We start from the raw sequence: 2765 nt of genomic DNA, 5'->3' as shown, positions 1-2765 counted from the left end.
GAGTAGTATATATAGCCATGTAGCCTTTTGTATTACCTCATTGTATAAGGGGTTTCTTGCATATATCCTGCACCTGTACATGTATATATACTGTCCTATGGCCCTGTTGGAATACAAGTTGCATATTCCTAACAGTGCCGACGCTTACCCTTGCACAGGGATTCAGTAGAATAACTGCTAATTAGCCGGGAATTTGAGCCTGGCACCCATGCTAAGCGCCTGCATTGCAGGTGCCCTTATGTTGCTAATAATTTGTAAGCTGCATCATACTAACATTTCAGAGCTAGAAAAATCTTCTCATTTCCTTAGCAAGACAAATCAACAAAGATATATTGGCCACCAAGTACCAACTTTGTGTTAGCTAGCTTAGGATTTTCTGCAGGATAAGAATCTATATCATCTCACATCTTTAGTGCTGCAGTCTATACATGTAGAAAACACACAATAATTACAGTTAATGTACCTTCCTCACAAATCTACTTAATACAGCTGTGCCAACGACCAAGTACAATTTGTACAATGTCTAGTCTGCTTTTGATATTGTTACCTTTATGTCTACTAAGTTTTGAATGTATATTAAAAATTTCAGAAAACAGATCATCTCAAAGTGTTGATTACTAAGCTCGAAGCAGAAAGCTTTTTCGACATTGATAATGCTTCTATCGATTGGGTACTAACCATAACCACAATTTCTATATTACCATTTGTGAGTTGGCATGCACTAATTGTTTATTTGCTGTAGGAGAAGGAGCGCTTTTCAGAACTTCTGGATCAATTCTGTGGCAAAGTTTTTGATGGACATTCCCTTTCGAAACATTATGTGATCAGAGGAATCATGGTATAACCTTGTATGACTATTATCCTCTTGCATTTCAGATTATTAATGCTAAATTCTACTTGCAAGTGATGTCAGGATTATCGGTCAATCTTGTCGTTGGAGGATAGATCTCAGCCAGATGCTTTCATATTCGTAAGATATTTTGTGTTTCACAATTCTATAAAGTAGTGTATCTTTTAGTGAATAGTATAACTTATTGTTTACTTCCATTAGGTTGTTGGTCGAGTATGTGACCGGTGGCTTGGAAGGTGTGAAAAGGTATTGACTTTTATACATGTACAACTATACTGTTGTCTCGACTGGCATAAGATGACTGGTGAAAGGTGGACAAGCGTTGTGAAGTGCATTAATGAAAACATTTGTGTCATTATCTCTTTATTTATTTAGTATTTGTCTTGTATGTTTCCCCAGTTTTGGATGGAGACAAGATACCATGAGCACCCCTACTATGACATTGCCAGACGACCCCTAGAAAAGGTTAGAATTTCCATTCTTTTATGATATTTTTATTTAAATAAATATTTTGCAATTGTGCCTAATTATTGTGTTAGGAAAACGAGGCAAGTTAATCTAGGGTATTTGTTTGGTTGAACTGGTTGTTCTGTTGATGTCTATAGGTATTGTAGCTTATATGCAAATAAACTATCTGACTGCAGTATCGATTATGAAATTAAGTTGTATGATTTGGCATTGACATTGCACCTTTTGCTGGCTGTATATTCATCTTATATCTGTGCAGGTCTTTGAAATTGTAAGAAAGCCAGTGCCCTTAGAAGATACTGTGCTGGTCTAATCTCTTGTTGACAGTGACATAGTTGATGTTGGCTAAACTTTAGTGCAATAGGCTCATCAGAGGCTGCTTGAACTGACGTGCACATCTCACAGCATCAAAATTTCTATTTTTGTTGTATAATGGTACCATCATGAATTGGGAACACTCGAGCTTATGTAAACCTTGCCGTCCTATTAGGGAGAAATCTTACTTTCAGCGCAAATAATAAAATTCCCCTACAGGTCATTGCCTCATTCTTATTTGGATTGTCAGCACCCATATGATGAACATACAGTATCTGTATGGATTGTCAGCACCCATATGATGAACATACAGTATTTGGATCCTGTATGCCATGGATGTGTCGACACATTTATTTTACACATCATGGTAGATAATTATCAATTATTCCGTGTCAGGTTATCATCTATGATGTTGGTCCATTAGCATGGGGACCTTTTTTTTTGGATTGTCAAAGGTGGAATTTGAGGGCATGGCCAATGCATAGCCCCAGGGTGATGCCTCACATGCCATGTAGGATCGGATAACAGAAAAAGTAGGTTCAGATGGGGAAGCGGGATCCTCTTCAGGAGGCGGGTGTTTAGAGACAAAAAGTGTGGTCCAGTGCATAAAGTTGAAAAACTTGAAATGGAGAGGAGGGATGCATGTGTAGTGAGAGTCACTTTCCATTTTTTTTGATGAGGTCCACTAGTAGTAGCTTGCATTGGGGAGAAAAAATTAATACATATGCTTCAAATTACTTTTTATCATGAGGCATATGTATTCATATGCCACCATTGTACATGCCCTGGACCTTCAACCTCTCCGTTGAGGATTGAGGAAGACAACCACTAGATTATCTAATCATTTGTGCGATTTAGCTAATTGAGATCTAATTTATAGACATGCGATCACACTAGAAAATCTGAGCATTGTATCGAAGAGAGGCTTGGTAAAAGAGATTTGTTGAGGGAACTTGTGTAATGAGATCTTTATAGGTACTATCACCGAACTAATGTGATTAGAGCTTATGCATCGTAGAGTTGTTATATTTTCTTTTATAAATATCCCTCTGGTAACTTTTGTGTGAATAACCTGGTAACCAACACTTCGCAGACTTGATAACTTATATACCCCAATCCTGGAAACTTTGTC

The sequence above is a fragment of the Triticum aestivum genome, chromosome 6A (genome assembly GCF_018294505.1).
Source record: "Triticum aestivum cultivar Chinese Spring chromosome 6A, IWGSC CS RefSeq v2.1, whole genome shotgun sequence".
In the NCBI taxonomy this organism is placed as follows: domain Eukaryota; kingdom Viridiplantae; phylum Streptophyta; class Magnoliopsida; order Poales; family Poaceae; genus Triticum; species Triticum aestivum.
The sequence above is the reverse complement of the archived record's forward strand: the minus strand, read 5'-3'. Positions refer to the sequence as shown.